Source organism: Lissotriton vulgaris, chromosome 5, assembly GCF_964263255.1.
Source record: "Lissotriton vulgaris chromosome 5, aLisVul1.2, whole genome shotgun sequence".
In the NCBI taxonomy this organism is placed as follows: Eukaryota; Metazoa; Chordata; class Amphibia; order Caudata; family Salamandridae; genus Lissotriton; species Lissotriton vulgaris.
The window spans coordinates 1,982,432,724-1,982,456,416 of NC_141693.1; the positions used below are offsets into that span (position 1 = coordinate 1,982,432,724).

The following is a 23,693-nucleotide window of genomic DNA, read 5'->3' on the forward strand; positions in this document are numbered from 1 at the left end:
ACAGATACTGATACGTAGAGGTCTCTGCGTATCTGTAGCTGCTGGTAGTAGACCAGACCCTAGGTAGCAAAACATTCTCCTCCTAGGATCATAACTACTTCTAGTGCAGGGACATTGTGCTAAAGACAGCTGTCCCAATCTAATTTGAGTGGTGAAAAGAAGCACATTTCAAAGTTTATTGAAGATACGGATTTAACTGATTTTATTTTGGGACTGCATTCAGTGAAAAATAAAAGAATTCTATCTATACGGATTTATTCTGTTATAAAGGAGAGCAGTCCTGCTCGGAAAGATAAACTGCAGAAAAAAATAGATTAGGAAACCTCATAAGGAAATAATGCAACCCACTTTGAAGTTCCAGGACGACGGCTTTGACACTCTTTCTAAATGATTATATATACGATCACCTCCTCCGCCTTACATCTTTTCAGGAATGATTTGAATTAAACAAGGGCAAGCTCAAGTGCATGCATTAACACATTGGATTTGAGAACTACAAACACTTCAATCAAATAAGGTGCCAGGGGTGCTCATAAATTACCCCCCTCCAACCCTCCTCACTTACTCACAATCTCACGTCCATGAGAATAATGAAAGAAGCAGCATACAATCTCTTTCTTACCTATCGAACGGATTGAGGGCACTCCCTTTTCTGTTGCTGAAGATACACATATGTGGCTCATACATGGAGTCATTTCTCTGCCTTTCATTTTTGACTCTGTCTATAGCTACTGGTCCATTAGCTAGTAGACCAGACCCTTGGTAGCAAAACATGTTCCTCCTATGACCATAACTACTTTTTTTTTTTTTTTTTTTTAAGTTTGAAGTTTATTAAGGAATGAGATTAGCAAGGCAGTACAGTAGTACAGGAAGAAACAATCATAAGTTATAAAAACACAACTTTTTCTCTTACATTACAGTGGAATTATTCATGAAAAATAACGTAAAGAAAACAATGTATATTGAAGAGATGCAAGAATATTGAGGAGAAGGGAAAATCATTAGAAGTAAAAATCGTAGAAATAACAATAAGAAAACATAATGTGCATCGATATATTCATATATAATTAAGACTAAACATTCAAGGTGGTTTTTGAACTTCGACATTGCGTAATGGAGAAGTGGGAGGTGGTCTGGAGAACTGGGATAGGTATTCGGTAAGGGGTATCCATAGTAGGTCACGTTGAATTGCTAGGGAAATAGGGGATACAAAATTTGTGTCTAGACGATGGTTAAAACACACTGCGTTCCACCATGCAGTGAAGGAAACATCATTAGCCTGTTTCCAATGTGATGTAATATGATGAAAGGCTATGGCAATCAGGAGGTCCAGTAGTTTGAGTTTGAGGTGAGATCCAGGAAGATCAGGGGAAAGGGAACCCAGAAAAATATGAAGGATGGAAAAGGGATGAGTGATATTGAAAAGTTTTTGGATTTGAGACCAAACTAAATGCCAGAAACGGAGAATGGGAGGGCATTCAAAGAGCATGTGTTTCAGATCAGCTATAGGACAAGAACATGACCAACAGGTGGAGGGAGTGTCTGATGAGAAAGATGACAAAATAGAGGGAGTGTATAATGTACGATTGTATATAAAAAATAAGGTTTGGGTAGTATTAGCAGCTCTAGATGTTTTGTGAATTTTAGACCAAATCTTATCCCAAAAAATAGGGAGCCACTCTTGAGACAAGTCTTTTTCCCAAGCCAGCTCTACCTTAGATTTAGAGCGTTCAGTCGACGATTGTAGATTTTTATATAGAAAAGAAGCAGAGGGAGATTGGTCAAGGGCATTAGAGATGGAAAGATGAGGTATAGGAATAGAGTTGGTGGAGGGAAGATCGGAGAGATATTGGAGAAGGGAAGGAATCAGCGATAAATATTGTTTACGAGAAGAGGAAGGTAGTGAAAATTGTTCTTGAAGAAGGTGAAAGGGGAGAGGATCGGTATCAGAAAGAAGTTGAGAAATCCATTTTAAACCACGAGAGTGCCAAGATTTCCAATAGAGAGAGCGGTTGCGAATTTGAAGATGTTTGTTATGCCAAATAGGTTGAGTGTGAAGAGAAGAAGTAGAAGGATAAGAAGATAATAAGTAGGGCTGGAGAAGGGAGCGAGTGCGAGAAATTATAGGGGACCGAAGAGAAGAAACATTAGAGGAAAAGGAAAGAACTTCATTGAAGTCATAGGGATGGAGGAAGGATGATTCTAGCGTAAGCCATAGTGGAGGATAGTACGGAAGATCTGAAGTGAGCCAGCGTAGAGCTTGTTTTAAAGAAAAGGCATTATGATACGCTTTAAAATTGGGGAATTTGACCCCACCCATAGATTTGTCTCTCTTCAAAACTGAAAGAGCTATTCGAGATCTTTTTCCTTTCCATAAAAATTTCAACAAAATATAATCTATGGACTTGAAGTAATGATTTGGGATATGAATAGGAGTCATAGAAATGGTGTATAAAACCAAAGGCGCCAGCATCATTTTTATGGAGTCCAATCGTCCCCACCAAGAAAGAAAGAGAGGATTCCAACGTGTGGTAGAATTGGTGATCTTAGTAGAAAGAGAATCAAAGTTAAATTTGAGGGTATCAGAAAGGCGAGGGGCGAACCAGACACCCAAATATTTAATCTTAGAAGGTTGCCAGGAGAAACCAGAGGTGTCGAATAGATGTTTGAGACATAATGGGTTCAGGGGGAGTATTTCACATTTGTCCGTATTTAGTTTATAACCAGATACAATGGAGAAAGCAGATACTTGATTGAGGAAGGAAGGTAGAGTTGTTTGAGGGTCGGAGCAGTAAAATAAAATATCATCCGCGTAGACCGATAATTTGATCTGTTGTTGGGGGCCATATTGAAAACCAGAAATGTGCTCATCTCGTCTAATTTTAGTTAAGAAGGGTTCTAAAGCTAGGATAAATAAAAGAGGAGATAGAGGACATCCTTGACGAACCCCTCTTCGAAGAGGAAAATAATCAGAAGTAATACCGTTGGCAAAGATGGAGGCATGGGGGCTGGAATAAAGTAAAGAAATGAGAGAAATGAATTTAGGTGGAAAACCAAACCAACGAAGAGCTTGAAACATAAAATCCCATCCTATTCTATCAAAGGCCTTTTCGGCATCGAGAGAGATGGCAGCCAAAGGAGATGGAAGAGAGGACGCTTTATTTAAAATGTTAAAGAAAACACGAGAATTGTCGGACGATAAGCGACCTTTAACGAAACCGGATTGTTCCGGACCGATAAGTTCTGGTAATAGAGGATCGAGTCTAAGGGCTATAATTTTGGCGAAGATTTTATAATCAGTGTTTACCAGAGAGATTGGACGATAATTTTTACATAACGTATGATCTTTATCTGGCTTGGGTATGAGACAAATTAACGCTTCCTGAAAAGATCCCTGAGAAGATCCAGATTGGACAAAGGACTGAAATAATAGTAAAAGCTTAGGGAGGAGAAGGGAAGAGAAGTGATTGTAAAACTCAATAGTAAAACCGTCTGGCCCTGGAGCTTTGCCTTTTCGGAGAATGGAAACCGCATGCGAGATTTCAGAGGGGGAAATATCCAGCTCCAAGGATTGAAAATCTACATGAGAAGATTGAGGGGAGGGGATATCCTGGAAATATGATAAAAGGTCATCAGGGGCAGGGCTAGACTCAGGAGTGTATAAAGTTTGGTAAAATGAGACAAACTGAGCTAATATATCATTGTCTTTGAACAGAGAAACACCGGCTGAATCCAGCAAGGACTCAATCTTTGTTCTTTCTTTGCGTATTTTTAGGTAGTTAGCTAGAAGTTTGCCCATTTTGTTTTGACCTCCATAATAGCGGGAGTTACATTTAAGAAGAGAGTTGGAAGCTGCGTTAGTAGTAAATCTATTGAATTCAATTTTGGCAGAGATAAGTTCACGAAGTGAAGATTCAGAGGTAGAATTATAATATGTATATTCTAGTTTCTTTATTTTATCCAAAATTTGAGTTGACTTGAGAATCGACTGTTTTTTCTTTTGAGAGACAAAATTAATGATAAATCCTCTAGCAGCTGCTTTGAAAGAGTCCCAAACATTGACAAAGGAAGACTCAGGGAGGTGATTTAGTGTAAAAAATTCAGAGGCAAACTCTATAAATTTAGTGGTGAAAATGGGGTCTAAAAGTAGAGAATTATTGAATCTCCAACGTCCCGAATGAGGGGAGAAGGGAATGAGGTCAATATCAACAAAAACGGGGGCATGGTCTGAAATTAGAATGGAACCTATTTCTGAATGAGTGACTAGTTGTGCTAGGGATTTACTGAGAAACAAATAATCTATACGAGATTGAGAATGATGGGTGGGGGAATAAAACGTGTATTCTTTAAGGTCAGGGTTACATAATCTCCAAATGTCTACTAGAGCATAGTTTTGAATCGAGGCACTAAACTGGGAATGCATCTTGGAAGGGATAAATTTTACTTTGGAATTTCTATCAAGGAAAGGGTCTAGGACTTGGTTGCAATCACCACCGAAAATAACATATTGTTCATTAAGAGTAACTAATTTATCAGAAATAGCAGGCCAAAACAATTTATCAACACCTGTAGGAGCGTAAACATTAAAGATAACAATAGGTATTTTATCAATAAGGAGCTTAGTAATAACCCAACGTCCACTATCATCATGTTCTTGAGTAACAACAGAAACATTTAACTTCTTATGACATAAAATAACAGTACCATTTTTCTTACCTAAAGCAGGAGAATGGAAAACATGTCCTACCCAGCATCTTTTAAGTTTAGTAGCTTCTGCATCAGAAAGGTGGGATTCTTGTATTAGAGCTACATCGGCCTTGAGCCTAGCCAGGTGGGTGAGGACGCGCTGACGTTTAATGGGGTTATTTAACCCTTTAACATTCCAAGTAACTACTCGGAATTTACAAGATTAGTAAAATGATATGAGGTAAGATATAGTAAGAGATAAGTGAAAATGTGAAGTAGGGTAAAGTAAAAATGCGAAAAAATATGAGATAGAAGAGAAAAAGAGCAAGAGAATAAAGATGATAAAGTAGAGGAATAAAGAGAAAGAATTGAGGAAGGAAAGAGAAGAAAGAAGTAATAGAAAAGAGATAGCGATGAGGACAGAGAGAAGCAACATCGTAACTAACAACGAATAAATCAAGAGAGTTGAGGGATGACGACGCCAGAAGAGGACGACATCAACAACGGAAACTCACATCGTCGAACACCGTAGGAACCAGCGAAGGAACAAATGAATGGAAGCACGGATACACCGGGATGGAGAGACATAAGGTTGGGATCTGTGAAGAGATAAAAATTGGAAAGAACATTAGGCGTACATATGAAGAATGAGAGAAGAAGAGTACCGGAGAAATTGAACAACGAGGGCAGAATGTAGAAATATAGGAGGCAATCAGTAAAATACAAACATTAGAAACAAGAAACGACAAGGGACTTGAAGGGAGACAAGTCTAGAGAGCAAGGTAAAACAAAGATGATTAAACAGGTCTTGCAGTGTCCATGTTAACAGTCTCATGACGACGAAGAAATTCCTCCAGGACGAGTGGATCTTCGAAAGTGGTTGTTCTGTCTTTGTAGGTCACCTTGAAGAGACATGGATGAAGCAGTCCATAACGAGCGCCAAGATCTCTCAAACGCGGTCTTAAATCAAGGAATTGCTTTCGACGATCAGCTGTGACTTTAGCAACGTCTTGAGATAAGTATAGCCTGCGACCCTCCCACATAATTTGTTTTTTAGTCTTTGCTGCTGATAATACTTGGAGAAGATCTGTGTATTGGAGGAACAGCATGATGACTCCTCTGGGCTTGGTGGAGACTTTAGGGCCGAGACGGTGCGCACGTTGAATATTAAGAGAGGTGGAAGAAGGAAGGTCCAAAATTTTTGGCAAAAATGTTTGGAAGAAAGCTGTCGGATCGGATCCTTCTGTAAGTTCCGGAAGATTATAAAGGCGGAGGTTATTCCTTCTATTACGATTTTCCAACTCTTCCGACTGTCGTTTCAAGATTGAGATATCCTTTTCCAAAAGTGTAATTTTTGCACAGGAGGTTTGAAGAGATTCTGTAGATTGTTCCACCAGTAAAACCCTTGATTCCAGAGTAGACCATTTGTCGTGAAGGAATTGTAAAGTTTTAGTCGTTTCAGCCATGAAGGGTTTGAGTGCACGAAGTTCCTCCAGAATAAGATCCATTGACGCAGAATGCGCCGAGGAATCCGGAGATGGAGGGTCTTTTTTCAGACGTTTGATTGAAGCAGGTTGAAGAGGCTTATTAGGTGTAGCCGATTTAGGAATTGCGCCTTGAGCTGTGGACGGTTTGACAGGAACAGAGTCATCCATGACGTGAGACGCAGAGTCAGAGTCTGAGGAAAGCTGTGGTTTAGCTTTGGGGGCTGTAAGCTTAAGTTGTCGAAGCTTCCCCATAAATAACGGGAAAAAGAAGTGTATTAAGACAATGTTCTTCCACAAAAGTTTTTATATTGCCTTCTCAAAGAAATAAGGAAGATTATATAGGAAAAATATCACCTCATGTCAAGGAAAGCGCATAATGAAATGGTGGCTGAACTGCAGAGTCAATGTAGAGCAATGCGACAGAATATTGTGGAAAGGAAGTTCACATACACGAGGAACTAGCATTCAGTTAGGAGAGAAGAAAATACCTCATCGTTTTCTGTCACAGAGCTAGTAAATACACTTTACAAATGAGGTGGTAAAGTGGTGAAGAGGAGGCAAGAAAAGCAAGAGTCCGGTGCTTGTAATAACCGCGTTGCATTCATGGCAGTGAAAAAGCGGCGTTTTGAGGAAAGGAGCGTTGCGCACTTAGAGTGGCGAAAATGGCGGCCGCTGACGAGCGAAGCGCGTCGCAGATGTTATAATCTGACACCGCCGGTTACGAGGAGAGCAGATTAGTTCCCCCTGCTCACCTCATGTTCCGGCGGCGGATTCCAGCGACAGCGCTCGCATTTGGTCAGGAAACGCGGAGAAAATCGCCGGGTCCGGTGGACGGCTGACGGAGCTCCGAGATCAGTCCGCCATCTTGTACGGCGTTCAAGCCACGCCCCGACCATAACTACTTTTAGTGCAGGGACGTTGTGCCAAAGGTGGCTGTCCCATTCTAATTTGAGTGGTGCAAAGAATCCTATTTCAAAGTTTAGTGAAGATCTGGATTTAACTGATTTTATTTTGGGACTGCATTCAGTGAAAAATAAAAGAATTGTATCTATACTGATTTTATACTGTTCTAAGGAAGACCCCCCTCGCTTACTCAAGATCTCACACCCATGAGGATAATGAAAGAAGCATCATACAATCTCTTTCTTACCTATCGAACGGAGAGAGGGCACTCCCTTTTCTGTTGCTGAAGATACACATATGTGGCTCATAGATGGAGTTATTTTTCTGCTTTTCCTTTTTGACTACCAGAAACATTTACCTGTTGGATGGTATGAAAGGCTGCATAACACATTTCTACATCACATATGGAAATTTCCTTTCAAGTACCATTTCTTAACAAAAGACAATCCTGTTTTCATTACCATATCTTCGGTCACTAATCTTCTAAAATGCTCATTCCTCTGTGATACTTGAGATCCTTTTAAGTCAACGCTTACTCGAAAATTTCTCAAAATGCTTGATTCTTTCATTCCTTTTATCAGATACTTTTAAGTAACAACTCCTATACAATTCGAACACTGAATCCTGTTGTGGATTGATACCGGGTTCCGTCTAGATTTTGATTGTTTAAAAAAAAAAGTAAAATGTTACTGTTATTACATTCTATTCTTTCCAGAGAAACTATTTTTGGAAGTGGTTCAAGTTAATATGATAAATATGCTTTTTGATAAATAGAGCTTATTGCTGCTTTCACTAGGAAATAGGTACCTTTTACCTCAATGGCGGAAATGTTTGCTCTCTAAGTGGCCCACCATTCCACATCCAATATTTAGCAACAGTTGCAAACCCCATTTCCCACAGATTTTGCTGATTTACTGCACAATGTGTTGCATGTGTCGAACACAACTGGCATCACCCATGTTTTTAAAACTATTGGCTCTGGCTTACTGATTGGCTTTAATGCTATTTTTTTGTTCATCCCTTCCTTTTTTAGTTATTGTTTTCAAACCTCTTTGTTCGAATATCAACTACTGTTCCCATTGTGGGACACCACACAATTTGTATTTTTTTCCTGCTGAAGAAATAAAAAGTCCACATGAATGAAAATGCCCAACTTAATACCAATGCCATCAAACTATTTCATATGAAATTGGACAAGTGCTTGCTGAGTTGAAAGTGAACTGAGCTTTATGATTTCATAAAAGTTTAAGACTTCTGAGATTTTGGAGAATTTGTTAAATTATGACCCCGAGTGGGTATCAACAATTGTGCACCACTGTCCGAAATTACCTTCCTATCATGTTTGTAAAATTAATAAAGTAAATATACGAAAGCAAAAGTTTAAATGAAAAATGTAAATGTTCAAAAAATGTGAGGAAATTTGAAATCGGAGGCTAAAAATGTGGTTGTTATCCTTAGCTTGAATGGTCGGAGTAGAGCACATACAGCTAATGCAATCTAGCGTGGAAGTTTAAGGGCCTCAAATGACTGGTTTGTGCCAACAAAGAGAGAGCATGCTTTAGGATAAAAAAAGGATTAGGTGATATGTTCAATTCTAGAGTATTACTTCTTCTTTTAGAAATAAAAACAAATTGTGAATTTTTGGACCTTCCCATTCATATTTTAGATCAGAGAAATTACTTAGGACGGTCCTGTTTCCAGTAGTGGTGGACACAAGGTTAAGAGCCGCTGTCTCATGAGCCTATCTCCAAAACTTTAACCCTTAGACCACTTTTGCACTCTTCTTATTTAGATCTATTTTGGGTAGAAACTTTGGGGATTGTTCCTTTTAAAACGGATTCATTTTTAGAAGTAATAATTTAGTTTTAGAAGTGTTTCTTTTGAAGTTTGAAGACAAGAGCTTTAAGCTTGAGCCTTAGTGTTGTTGGCTTGTTCTGGAAACCCTGCTTCCAGGCTGCAGCTCGCTGCTGAGGTCTGCAGTGTGCAGCATCCATGACTCTGCATGCCCTGTGGCTGCTCTCAGTCCAGGTGACTGATGCTGAGGTCTATGCCTTGCTCTTAACAGTGGAAAACCCAACAGATGCATTGGCAGTCACTGTTACTGTAGAAATCGGCAGAAAAGACTACCAAATAATGGATAAAATCTAAACAGCCTCCTAGTAATAGTGAATTGTGATGTAATTCCAAACATGCACTACAGATTATGTTTCTATTTATTATTGTATAATAGGATTCTGTAATCCCTGTATAAACAGTAGCCACTCATGTCTTTATAATCAGCGACATGTGATGCACCGAGTCTCCGATTATAACGAAAATTTGTCAGAATTCGACTAATATAAGGTTATTACAGTCCAGTTCTGACATCACAATTTCTACTGCCAGACCGAGCAGCTGAAGTAAAAGGCAGGTCAGGTCACGGAGCATAACTAAAGCAGCTGTCTAAAGTGGCAAATGGAAAATTGCTTTTCTTTCTTCTGCTCTAGTTTAGTAGCTACAATGACGAGCAGATAGAGAAAAGCAAGACTCTTTCTGCATGTTTCTACACGTTCAGAGCTACTGCAGCTTTCTTTTTACTGACTTTTATTGAACTGTTTCTAATATCTGTTTGCATCAAATATCTAACAGGTTTTGATGTGTTACATTTTGTATTAAAGGTTTTATTGTTATTCTTCATGTTTGCAAACATGTCACTCTTTCATATGAAAGAGCTACACAGCTATTAAGTGGTTTGTTTGAAAGGTGATGGTGTGACCATGTATTATACAGGATAAAGTACCCCTTTTAGTTCCTCTAGATGTTTATGGAACTCCTTGGTGACTTACAATAATCTTATAATGTATGACAGGGGGTACTTTATCTCTTATACTTATTCCATTCTTCTCATGATGATGTCACGATTATGTGACGTTACAATGCGTTCATTTACATCGCAGTACGTTACATCACTGTTCGTTACGACTTGCTCTAGAGGCGCTGGACTTAGGAATAGTATGATTTACTCTTCCAACTCCAGTGTGTGTAACAGTAGGGAAGGTGTTGAAATAGTAAATCATACTATTGCTTAGTGTAGATCGCCATACAGCTCAAGTTGTTGTAACGACTTGCGTTGTAATGACCGCGATGTAAATGTATTGCGGTGTAAGGACCGCGCTGTAAAGGCCATTGGCCAATGCCATCCTATGCCTAATACTTGCCCCAATGGTCACTCTTGGCACCATGATGCACACCTCTGATGTAGTGTTTGCACCAACATAATGGGCATGATCTCTATATATTGCAGGCATAATTGGCACAGAGGTGTCAAGCTGCTGTATAATTGTTGAATTGTGATATTGTTGGAGGTACTTGCACCGAACAGCTGCTTGGGAGGTGGGGGTGGGCTGGGGGGGATCATATCTGCCTTTTCCTACCATTGGGGCAAGTGTTTCAGCGGTTGCAATGATTAGGTAAAATCTTTGTGGGGACCCATAAAGTTATTGTGTATTCAGTACGTTTCTCAAGCGTGCCCCTCGACTCTCCCCTATTCTCGTCCCTAACCATAAACCTAGGAGGCTGAAAAATCCAGAGTCGTCATTTTATCAAGTCTTGTGAGATACCAGGGGAAGACAGGATTTGCAATTTGTGGTTGAACCAGTCTAATATCGGCGTCTGCGATTTATTTCACTAGTTAAGTGCTTGCTTTAAAAAGAAGTCTTGCTAGATGTAATAATCAACATTTTGCTATTAAAGTATCGTTTTGTAAACTGTAGGATAAATGACTCTATGCACATCCTATAAATGTTATGTGGCTGCTTTTTCTAATTCAGCCATATACATCGACCACTGCTTGTAAACCTGGTTCAGCAGATTACATATCTTATTTAAAAATGTAACTTTTCTGAAGTGACTGAATGAGTATTGGGTGTGCAAGCCACTAATGCCCAACGGAGATGTGCTCCATGTACACTTATAACTCAATAACATTGCATAGTACAATCATCCTTTTATGTTGTGACACTCCTCGTGGTAACATTGAGCGAAGTGTCGGCTGCAGCTTTCTCAGTGGTTCTGTTTCTGGTTTTAGATTTGCTGTGGTTGTTGCCCTTGAGTGAAGTTCGGTGAACTTGTCAGTTCTTGGGCTGCACTAAACGCCCAATGGAAATGGTAACCCAGGAGGAGGCGCACACAGAGACCGCCCATTAGGTGACGTATGATATAATTTGATAAAATGGGTTTACCGTATCTTTCTTCTTGGACTACATCTTCGAATATAGAGTTAACAAATTGTAATATTCACTTCTTGGACTGTAATATTAACTACCTGGACTTATAAATGTAGAGGGTTCTGATTCGTGTCCAGCTTTATTATAAAATACTTTTAACTGTGAGGAGAGAGGGCTGTTTTATTTTCTGGTTGTAAAAGGTCTAATGTGAACTTACATTGGGCTTAGATCCCGCCCATTGCTCCCATTGGCTGGCCTTATTTTCAATTTCATTTGCTTGCTCCTTTATTAATGGCTTAACTTCCTCTTCTTGTGTTTGTCATAGCCTCTTTATGATTGTCTGATTGGCTGATTTGTATCCTTCCACTCCTCACCTTTGGAGAACTACTTTTTTCGTTTTCATTCAGCACTCGATGATAGCTGATGTCTTTTCTAGCTCTCTCCTTTGTGTACTGCTGCCCGCCCTTCAATACCCACTCCCCCCACACTGCTCCACACCTCTCCCAGCTTGTCTGTAAAAGTACAGCAACAGGAATATTTTACTGGGATATGGCAGAAGGGCAGATTTTATACATTATTTTTGCCTTTTCTGCTGCAGTCCACAAATAACATGAAAGTACAAGCTTAGTAATGCAAAGGTGTTAGTGGCAGTGGAGGTAGGGCTATCTACTCCACTGAGGAGCTGGTGTCAGAGAGAGAAGGTGTACTGAGCATAACACTTCCAGAAGCCCATAAATCTGCTCCCTGGGATAATGCAGGAGACCAAATGGCTGAATCCCGTAGTAGATAAATTAGGCCTTGCAAGTGTTTTATTTTACAGTCTGACACCACCTTATTCTTTTTACGCTCTGGTCAGAGTTAGCGGAGTGAAAAGTATTTGTAAATAAACTATGCCATTTATGATTATCAAAACCATTGAATTCATTGTACAGTTTTGACAAACCCTGTTTGTTTTTCCTCCTGTATTTTGAAAAGTGTTTGTTTTACTTTTAATCAGTACTTTACAGACGGATATTGGCAAAGCTAACAGCTATTCCCACGTGGTAGATGGGAAGACCTATTGGATTTGCCAATGCTTGTTTCTAACCATGTGCCCTTCTGTGTGCTAACTTTGGACGTTCGGACATTGTACTGCCCTTGTCTACTATGACTTCGCGTGAGTTTTGCTCTGAACGTCTGTATCTGTAGTCTTAAAAACAGATTCTCAACTTAAACACTGCAGGATATCTAGCCGTGAATGAAGTCTTCTTTATTGGAAACTTGTGAAAATATTTTAAGCAGATTGGACAAGGGTGATGTAGCGGGGTGTCTTCTGGCCCCTCTCTTCAGGCTTTACTGTTCTGACCCAGGGGGAAGGGGTCCCCCAGGAGGGTTAAAGTGTGCTGGGCCCCGGGAGATGGAGTCCCTGGGGACGAAAGTTGGCTCAGGGAGGTGGCCCAATGCACAACACTTCCCCATCAATTATTAAGAAAATTAAAGATGTGCCGACCCCGGCGGGGGCTTGGTATCCCAAGAGAAATTCCTCAAAAAACAGCAGAGAGCTATGCTCCCGTTTTTCTTTTTTTTCTTCTTTCAATGGACCAAACTTTCCAGGTTTGTTTCTCATGCCTTTTTGGCCAAATCTTAACAATTGTGGCCTTGTTTTGCTGAAATCCAAGTCCCCTCCCTCGGTTGATTTGCAGGAGGTATAAGGGGCCCTGGTAATGCCCATCCCAGTACCAGCTCTCAGCTGTAGCCAAAGGCCTTAGTCCATCCTTGCAGGGCATCGGGATGCTTCTGCTTCCAGCTGGCCATTTGTCCGCCGCCATTGACTCCCAGTTCCAGGGGCTTCTCACTGTATTTTCTTTGAGCAGGAGTTTTAAGTGGGCGTGGAAAGTTTTAGGGACCAAGTACCCTTGGCAAAACCTAGGATGCCACGTCACCCTTTTACCCCGGTCTCAATTCTCCTTCAGAGCATTCTGGGATAATCCAAAATGGCGATATCAAGTTTTCTCTGGTAAGAGCTCCTCTGAGGGCCACAACTCCCACCCTAGCTGACACAGCTGCCTGATCCATTTCCCCCAAAACTCCAAAGGCCAGACACTCCAGAGGTTATTCCAAAGCTCTAATCTCCCTCCTTTGTTCCAATGGACCTGGTAGGTACAGTGGAACACGTTAATGATCAGATGCACATTTTCTCCTCACCCCTTCCTTACCAAGGAACTGAGTCAATCACTCTTGATTGCCCTGTTGTGTGGGTAGGCCTTTGATGCTTCTGCTGGGATGTAGAGTGAATAACGTGGTCCACTACCGGGAACAAAATCTTGGAACCTAATTGAGCTGAGCCAAAGAAATATGACGATTCCTGAAACGCCATAAGATGTGGATGTGTTTTATTGTATTGGGGACTGTGAATTTGAGTGTGTTTTACCCCAGGTTGGTACCTTGCTGGAGCCTGTAGGCCTAAGTGGAACGAAACAGTACTTAGGGCAGGGGGAATCAACAGAGCACACCGGCCAGGGGAGGCTTACCTGCTGGGCGCCACTTCGCTCCTGGGGCCCTGACGCTGTGGTCTCGCCGCTATACTCCATCGCGTCAGCTGGAGACTACAGCTCCCAGAGGGCTTTGCGACCACTTCCGGCCACTTCCTGCCGCAGCGCGCCCAGAGGCGCTATTAAACCAGGGCTCTCCCTCCGCGTCGCGGGACGCGCGCGGGCGGCACCGGGCGGAGCCCGGGCAGAGGGCGGGCCGTCTGTGGCCGTCCGGGGACGACAGAGGACGGGACGGGCATCCCCCCTTCGATTTGCACTTCGGAAATGGGTAAGCGCAAATTGCAAACATCCAGTAATGGGGGTACAGTTAAAGCTAAAATTGCGCGAAAAGCTACAGCATCATCTAACATTATGGCATTCTTGACATCAGCTGTGGGCAAATTGAACCAAGAAATTGCTGACAAAGAACGGGAACTGGGTTTGGACCCTATATCTTTGGATAGCCAACCATCGCCCACAGTAAATAGACTACCTATTCCACTGGATCCGGTAATACTGATTGAAAATGCACACACTACTAGGCAACAAGATACAGTCAACACGCCGGAACAAGAGGACCAAGTGAACCGCAATCAAGCCCTTGAGCAACCCACACATGATTGTATTCAGGAGCCTGAACCTCAGACCACTAAGCGCCCTAAACGGATCCTTTATAAATCAAAGGCTCAAGGCGCACTGTCACGAAAGCAACAAGGAACCCCATTGAGTGCCCTTGAAATCTCAATTAAGGACATGGTGGAGAAGGTTCTTGTAGATAAGCTTGAAGGGGTACTCATACAAATCTCCACTGACATTATAGATACACTTAAGGAATGTGTTACTGAAATATTGGGGAAATGTGATAGGATTAATGAATACATAACTTTTGAGAAAGAATCTCGGGTCCCTTTACCAAAAACCACATCACGGCCATTTTCTAATCAACAGAGGCAACCCCAATCCCCTATGGAGCAGGGGAATATTGTACCAACATGCCCTCTGATTCCATCTGCCCCACCACTAGAGTCTAAAGGCTGTGGCACTAGGCAAATAGATAGTGAAAATACAACTAAGGCACATCTGATACATAAATCATGCCCATCTCAAGCTAATCCTATGGCACCCCTTTTAGATGAGTACAATTCAGCAAGGCCTAGGAGACCGCGCCCCAGACCGCCAGTTCACCTTCCTCCGGAAGCTACACCCTATGTCGCTGTTCTGGTGAATATACCTGTATTAAAACCAGGTGAATTTGAGTCAAATGGTACACAGCTGGCCAATATTAAGACATGGTGTGATGCAAATTGTACTGGCCCGAATAATATCTCACAGTGCATTCAAACAGGTAGACGGGTTGATTGGGTGGGATACTCAGAATTTTTTTTTTCTGGTGACTGTATGATTGTCAACTTCAATAGACCCCATGAGGCCTCCCGTTTATTTTGGGATGCTACAGAGGTCAAAGAAGACAGGATTAGAGCGGTACCCCTAGGTTTTTTCTACCCCCCACCCGCACCAAATAAGATGCTTCCAGGAAGGGTTACCCGCAACGTTACTCCAACTAATATCTCCTGTCCCAGCTCTTGGGCCACGCAAACAACTGGCATGCTACCAAAAACTCATAATCAGGGAAGTGAAGCAAGAAGTAGTCTGGTGCTTACAAATAGGTTTTCTGCTCTTTCAAATCTAGAGGAAAACGATTGACTGACTTCTTGTGATAATACTTGTAGCCATCTATTGCCCACACTGCCTACTAGAAACGAAAAGGGTAATGTAGTTAAAATAATGAGCTGGAATATCGCAGGACTACGCTCGAAAAGGGATGACACAAGATGGCTGGAATTATTAAAAGAATATGATGTGGTAGCTTTACAGGAAACGTGGGATATGGATTGTGATTTTTGGTTAGATGGGTACACATCCTATTTTTTAGCTGCACAGACATCGAGCTCAGGCCGTAATAAAGGAGGGTTGCAGTTTTTAATATCTGTTAAAATGAATGGAACAGCAAAGGTACTACACACACCGTCACTATGACTAATAAATCTAAATGTGTTTATATCAATTTTTATAATGCCACCCAGAATACAGGTGCTAACGAAAATATTAATTCTCTGAATGAGTTCATGTGTAATTTTAAAGAGAGTCAAACCACTCCAGTATATTTCACCCTGATGGGAGATTTTAATGTACCCACTTGTGGGACACCCCCGCGCCGCACGGCCACCAGCTGCTGCGTGTGCACCTTGCCTGCCCTCTGCCTCGCTGCTGCCTCGTTTGCCGGTTGCCGGCTGCCTCCGCTGCGGGGATTGTTTTTGCCTGGTTTTGTCGATTATTTGTGCCTGTTTTTGTTTAACTTCATTTTTCCCTTGTTTTGTCGAATATTTGTGCCTGTTTAGCTTAATTTCATTTTGCCCGTGTTTTGGCTTTCCTTCCTTGTTGTCCGCCTACCTCGCCGCCCTCCGCCCTCCCTTCCCGCCACCGCCGCTTGTCCCCGCCCCTTTTTTCTCTTCTGTAACCCTCCCCGCTCCCGCCTCCCAGCTGCTCCGCCCACCCGCGCACTTGGCCTTAAATGGCGACCGTGCGACGCTGCGGGAGTGTGACCCACTTGTGGGACACCCCCGCGCCGCATGGCCACCAGCTGCTGCGTGTGCCCCTTGCCTGCCCTCTGCCTCGCTGCTGCCTCGTTTGCCGGTTGCCGGCTGCCTCCGCTGCGGGGATTGTTTTTGCCTGGTTTTGTCGATTATTTGTGCCTGTTTTTGTTTAACTTCATTTTTCCCTTGTTTTGTCGAATATTTGTGCCTGTTTAGCTTAATTTCATTTTGCCCGTGTTTTGGCTTTCCTTCCTTGTTGTCCGCCTACCTCGCCGCCCTCCGCCCTCCCTTCCCGCCACCGCCGCTTGTCCCTGCCCCTTTTTTCTCTTCTGTAACCCTCCCCGCTCCCGCCTCCCAGCTGCTCCGCCCACCCGCGCACTTCGCCTTAAATGGCGACCGTGCGAACGCGCAGCGGTCACGCGCAGCGGGCGCGCCGATTGTGCGCCGGAGGCGCGCCAAAGGTAAGCCCGTCTGCGCCCGTCCGCGACCGGATCGCGACCAGCGCCAGGACCCCTGGACCTCGAAGACCCCGACCGACCCGCAGGACGTACTCAGCCGCCACCCTCAGCGCTCTCAACACCGGCCGACGCCCAGAGTGCCACCAAGCCACACCACGACGCACCCACGGACCCTTCAGCTGCCACGCCTGCAAGTTCTCCTGCATCCGGACCTGCCTCGCACCAACACCCGCCAAGTCAAACACCAGCAGCACCCACCTCAAGTGCATCCTGCTCAACACCCGCTCCGTCCACAGACACGCCATCGAACTCTGGAACCTCCTAGACGCCACAGCCCCTGACGTTGCCTTCCTCACGGAGACCTGGATGAACACCTCTTCAGCTCCCGACATCGCCATCGCTATCCCAGAGGGCTACAAGATCGTCCGGAGGGACCGAAATGCCAACCAGATGGGAGGAGGCATCGCCATCGTCCACAGGAGCACCATCCGTCTCACGACCAGCACCGACAACACCCTGACCAGCGCCGAACACCTGCATTTCCAGATCCACACCAACCCGAACACCACCCTCAGAGGCACCCTGATCTACCGACCCCCTGGACCACGCACACAATTCAGCGAGGACATCGCCGACTTCGTCAGCCCGCCTGCCCTCCCCTCCGCTGACTACATCCTCCTGGGAGACCTCAACTTCCATCTAGAGAACAACAACGACCGCAACACCAGCACCCTGCTCGACAACCTCGCCAACCTGGGACTCCAGCAACTGGTGTCCACCCCCACCCACCTCGCCGGACACACACTCAACGCAGTCTTCTCTTCCAGCACAGACATCGACTTCAGCCACACCACTGAGCTTCAATGGACGGACCACAGCTGCGTCCACTTCACCTTCAAGAGAACGACGACCCACCACCACCAGCAACAGGCCGCCCGCAGAAGCTGGAACAAGATCACAGCACACCAGCTCGCCACCTCCCTGAGCCAGCACCCTCCTGCCAGCTCAGCGAACCCCAGCCAGGCCGCCGACAACCTCACGAAGTGGATCAGCAACTGCGCGGACGAACTCGCCCCACTGAGGACCCCGCCTAGCAGACCCTGCAGCAAGAAGGCCCCATGGTTCACCGATGAACTCAAGAGCTCCAAGAAGAACTGCCGAGCCCTCGAGAAAGTCTGGAGAAGGGAACCGACACCGGACAACAGGATCTCCTTCAAACTTGCCACCCGGAAACACCACCAGCTGATCCGCGCCGCCAAGAAAACAGCATTCAAGGACCGGTTGGACAACAACGCACACAACTGCAAGGAACTCTTCAACATCGTGAAAGAGCTTTCCAACCCCAGCGCAGGAAACAACGACATCACCCCATCGCAAGACCTCTGCAACTCCCTCGCTTCATACTTTCACAACAAGATCGCGGACATACACAACAGCTTCAACAACCAACCAACGCACACCATGACCGAACAACCACCCCCCACCACCACCCTCCACGCCTGGACCCCGATCAGCACCGAAGACACCATCCGCACGATGAACTCCATCCACTCCGGATCACCGACCGACCCCTGCCCTCACCACGTCTTCAACAAGGCCAACGCTGTCATCGCACCCCACCTGCGAGACATCATCAACACATCCTTCGACACCGCCACCTTCCCTGAGAGCTGGAAGCACGCCGAACTCAGCGCTCTACTCAAGAAACCCACAGCGGACCCCACCGAACTCAAGAACTACCGCCCCATCTCGCTCCTCCCGTTTCCAGCCAAAGTCATCGAGAAGACCGTCAACAAGCAGATGGCCGCCTTCCTCGAGACGAACGGATCCCTCGACCCCTCACAGTCCGGCTTCCGAGCCAACCACAGCACCGAGACCGCCCTCATCGCCGCCACCGATGACATCCGAGCCCTGATGGACAATGGAGAAACAGCGGCCCTCATCCTCCTAGACCTCTCCGCGGCATTCGACACGGTCTGCCACCGCACCCTAGTACGGCGCCTCAGCAACATCGGAATCCAGGACAAGGCGCTGGAATGGATCATCTCCTTCCTCGACGGAAGAACACAGAGAGTCCGCCTACCACCGTACAAGTCAGAGGCCTCCGAAGTCATCTGCGGCGTCCCCCAAGGATCATCTCTGAGCCCCACCCTCTTCAACGTCTACATGAGCCCCCTCGCGGCCATCGTACGCAAACACAACCTCAGCATAATCTCCTACGCCAACGACACCCAGCTGATCCTCTCCCTGACCAACGACCCCGCCGCCGCCAGAGCCAACCTGCACGAAGGGATGAAAGAGGTAGCCGAGTGGATGACGACCAGCCGCCTGAAACTGAACTCGGACAAGACGGAGGTCCTCATCCTGGGCTCCTCACCCTCCGCCTGGGACGACTCCTGGTGGCCTCCCGCCCTGGGCACCGCACCCAAACCGACAGACCATGCACGAAACCTGGGCTTCATCCTGGACTCCTCCCTCTCCATGACCAGGCAAGTCAACAACGTCTCCTCGGCGTGCTTCAACATCCTACGCATGCTACGGAAGATCTTCTGGTGGATCCCCACCGAGACCAGGAAGACCGTCACCCAGGCCCTCGTCACCAGCCGACTGGACTACGGCAACGCCCTCTACGCCGGTACCACCGCCAAGCTCCAGAAGAGACTCCAGCGGATCCAGAACGCCTCAGCCAGACTCATCCTCGACATCCCACGAACCAGCCACATCTCCGGACATCTGAGAGACCTTCACTGGCTCCCCGTCAACAAAAGAATCACCTTCCGCCTCCTCACCCACGCACACAAAGCCCTACACGACCAAGGCCCGAGCTACCTCAACAGCCGAGTCAACTTCTACGCTCCCAAACGCCACCTCCGATCAGCCAACCACGCCCTCGCCGCCGTCCCCCGCATCCGAAGAGCGACTACAGGAGGAAGGTCCTTCTCCTACCTGGCCGCCAAGACCTGGAACTCCCTCCCGACCGACCTGCGCCTGACCCAAGACCACCTCTCCTTCAGGAAGAAGCTGAAGACCTGGCTGTTCGAGCAGTAGCGGCACCCCCCACCTCCCCCCAGCGCCTTGAGACCCTACGGGTATGTAGCGCGCTTTATAAGTGTCACTGATTGATTGATTGATTTATGTCAACAGAATTGCCAGTTAAGAGATACTGTAAATATAGATATGTTGCCACTCCCACACTTCGAACACTCTGTAAAAGGGGCTGCTCTAGAAGAACTTCTTCTAGAGAATGAATTATTTGAACCAGAGTTCTTCGATAGTAATAAAAGGGTCCCAACCTACAGTGCCAGGGATAGCAATACCATCATCGATTATATGTTAATTTCTCCGGCTATGTTACATAATGTTATTTTTTATAATGCTATACACACCACATTTAGTGATCATAATCCGGTTGTGTTGAAAGTAGAAGATAACAACCTGTTTTTATTTAACAAAAACACTAAAGCAGAAATTTTTGCAGACCTAATTCCACTAGAGGTAAATATCCCTGAGAAAGATTGGCTGGATCACTTCCAAAGGATTTATGGCAGTAATCTTAATCTTGGACTAATAGACCCAATACCGATTGACATACAAGACACTCTACCAAGTTTTACAATTAAAGAGGTACAGAAGGCAATTGAGGATACAGCAGCACAGAAGGCCCCTGGCCCAGATGGCGTACCTGCCGATATGTTTAAAGCAAATTCGGCCATGTGGTCAGTTGTACTCACAAATGTCTTTAATGTAGTCAGTATAGATAAGACAAGACCCCCAACTACATGGTCACAATCTATCATTATCCCCATATTTAAGAAGGGCCAAAGGGGGGACCCAAGATGCTACAGGCCCATTTCTTTGCTAGATTCTTCAGTTAAAATCCTAGGTAAGGTAAACCTAGAAAGAATCTCAGCTTGGGCCACTAATAAAGATATTTTGTGCGAGGCTCAGTATGGCTTTCGATCTGCCAGAGGCACAGAAGACCAATGCCTAAATTTACATCTTACACTGAGCAAATATACAGTAGCATCAAGGGGGATGATGTATCTGGCTTTCATGGACTTGTCCACAGCTTTTGTCCTAGTTAATAGGTCAAAGCTGTGGACAATACTCCTTGACAAGGGACTGGATCGAGCACTTGTGAATTTTCTGGCGCAACTTCACAGTGATCTAAGGGCAACTATCCGTATGTCCCAAGAGGGAAACTGTACCGCATTTTTTAAATCTGGAAGGGGGGTGCGCCAAGGGTGCATCTTGGCCGCCATGCTCTTCTCTCTTTATATTAACTCATTGGGAGAGTCTCTGGAAGCGGCTTCTATTGATGTACCGCGCATGGGTGGTTCCATGATGCCGGTCCTATTATATGCCGATGATACGGTATTGTTGTCAAGGACCCCTAATGGTCTACAACTTCTACTAAATGCATTTGGGGCTTTTATGCAAGATCTAGATCTAGTAATTAATACAGAAAAGTCACATGTTATGGCAGTGGGCAATCGCAAGAATAACATCAAAACCCTCTCCTGTAATGGCTCCGTGCTCTCTAAAGTCAAAGTATTCACCTATCTAGGAGTCGTGTTTGATGAGAAAGGGACATGGGCACCACAAATCCAGAATAAAGCAGAGGCAGTAAAAAGATCTTCTGCCGCTATTCTGGGTTTCGCAAAACGACTTGGTGGCAAACCAGCCGAGGCTATCTTGTCTATCTATAGAGCTAAATCCCTGGCAATAGCCAGGTACGGGGCCTCTATATAGGGTTTTAAAAACTTGTCCCGAATCCAAAGAGCGGAGAATATCTTTTTACGATCCCTTATGGGTCTTCCGCAATCTACCCCTGCTTTTTCAATCCAAATGGAACTGGGGATGGGGTATATTGAAGACACGTTGTCCTTGGCCCCACTCTTGTCATGGATTAAAACATGGCTTAACTCCAACTTAACCCTAAATCATAAGATCATCAGAGACTGTATGGGGCGGGACAGAGTGGCTGAGATCGAGTGGCTAACGTATATCAAAGCAACAGCAGGATATCTGGGCCGCCCTGATCTATATACCAAACCAGAAGGTCTAAAAAAAGAAGACATTAGCTGGGTCAAGTCCCACTTTATAAAGAAAAGGGAGGCAGAAAGAGAGTCACGTGAAATAATGAAGCCAACTGTAAGGTCTCACTATATGACAATTACAACTTTAGCTATCCAACCATATCTGATGATAGTAAATAAACCATACCACCTGTGGCTCCTTACGAAATTTCGCTTCAATCAAGCTCACTTTCTGCTGGGTGAATACGTAAAGTGGTGTAGGCCCCACGAGAATGCTCCCTGCAGTTGTGATGATTTCTCTGATCAGGATTTATTGCATTTTCTGTTTTTTTGCCCTTTTTATAAAAGCGCTAGGGAGAAGTTTATTAAGCCTATATTGAAAGACCAAGGGTTTATGCAAGCTAAACCGGCTTTATTGTTCCTGCAGCTTATGGAATCACCATTAATAATGTTCGGGGTAGCTAATATCCTGACAATGTCTATTCGGTCCAGACAAAAAAGACTTCGACCACCACTAGCCTGATAGTATGGGGATTGGTATTTTGACCGAAATGTTCCTAGGCTATTACCATCTGACCTAGTTCTGTGAAAAAGTCTGCTTACCTTGCCAGGTTATGGTTGTAAATTGACTGTAAATAGAATTGTAAATAGAATTGTAAATAGACTGGTAGTAAATTCATTGTACAAACTATGTAAATCTTCTGAAAAATCTGAAACAATCTATAGTGATTGTAAAAATTATGTAGCTGTATATAATCTTTGTACAGTTATCTTGATCACCATTGAAGATGTGTACATAATGAATTCCTGTTTTTAAAGATTTTTATAATTTCTTCTTGTTTTTTACTGTTGTGATCAGAAATGGATGTATAGCATACTTTTATGATTTTAAAATAAGCGAATAAAGTGTATTTGACTCTGACTCTGACTCTTCTTAGGGCAGGTTTTGCCAATATGTATAATACAGTGAGAACACCACAGATTTTCTACAGACCTACACTTTAATGCCCGCTCATTTTATAAGGTCTGTCTGTAGCAATCCTTGCAGAGTCCTTTCTGCAACAGGCTACCTGTGCGGAGATACTGTCATATGGTTATTACGTTTCCATAGATTGTGTTAAGTTAGCATGTGCTTATTAAATGTTTACACGCCATATTTTCTTTCTGCTTCGGTTTGCACACGACACCTAATTGTTATTTCAGCTTTTAACCTAGACGAAAGATGTGATTTATTTCAGAATAATATATTATTGTACTGGTATCAGTCGTGCCTGGAACACTTGGTACAACTGTCTGCACACTGAGAACTGCACACTCTAACACAAGGTTACTGTAGGCCTGATCCTCGCACTACGTTAGTCATAACACAAATAATGTTTGTGCCAACTTTGGGCTTTACGTGAGTTCAAGATACAGTTACAAGGAATGAGAAAACACACTTGATGCTGGACATGCTGAGAGCTGGTAGCTGTTGATGTGATCTCCTCCTACTGAGAATTTGAGGTATGGGTTCGCCCAGCTAAAGCCCAGATGAGACCTTCTTAGATATAATATAATATGCTAATTAGGGTGCGCGAAATATAGGTGATACAGAATTCTATAGATTTTTGCATCATAATATGTTATCACAATTTGCTTACTATGGATTAGTGACTATGCTGCTGACTCTGATTTTTATAATATGTATGTTGATATTATACAAGATACTGCGTTTGAGAATGTTGCATTGAAAAAATAAACATTTCAAACTTGCACGTGTTCTCATTGCCTCCCAGTTTCGGTTTGGAATGATAATATAACGAAAGAGTGTT

At 44.2% G+C, this 23,693-nt stretch overlaps 1 protein-coding gene across 2 annotated transcripts in view; it reads left to right on the forward strand.

Annotated features, from left to right (window-relative positions):
* The window catches only part of ZBTB43 (zinc finger and BTB domain containing 43), a 97,071-nt gene that overhangs the window by 49,734 nt on the left and 23,644 nt on the right, over positions 1 to 23,693 (forward strand). Inside the window, exon 2 of one of the 2 annotated variants that reach the window (XM_086924711.1) lies at positions 11,143 to 11,261. The exons of the other annotated variant lie outside the window; for it this stretch is intronic. The gene's annotated coding sequence lies outside the window, so the exon portion shown is untranslated. The remainder of the gene's footprint in view (positions 1 to 11,142; positions 11,262 to 23,693) is intronic. 2 annotated transcript variants of the gene reach the window in all.